This window comes from Capsicum annuum, unplaced genomic scaffold, assembly GCF_002878395.1.
Source record: "Capsicum annuum cultivar UCD-10X-F1 unplaced genomic scaffold, UCD10Xv1.1 ctg42799, whole genome shotgun sequence".
Taxonomy (NCBI): Eukaryota; Viridiplantae; Streptophyta; class Magnoliopsida; order Solanales; family Solanaceae; genus Capsicum; species Capsicum annuum.
This window is the reverse complement of record NW_025850222.1, coordinates 794-1,050: the sequence shown is the minus strand read 5'-3', so window position 1 is coordinate 1,050 and position 257 is coordinate 794.

Below are 257 nucleotides of genomic sequence, written 5' to 3'. Positions count from 1 at the left end.
GCAAAGAATATCCAAAAAAGAGAAGAAGAAGATAAATATAGATAACTCACCAATATATGCAGAGATTGAAGAACAGTACAGGCGTCTAAGACGGGAGAAACTTTGACTATGTTAAAGTTGTACGTGCTTTCAAATAGAAAGACTAACATCCTAAGGTTTCTAAATATCTGCATCTCTGTTGGGAAGTGTGTTACCTAACAAAAAGGAATACTTCAAGTGATTAGGGTGTTCAAAAGACAAATACCAAAGGAATTTGA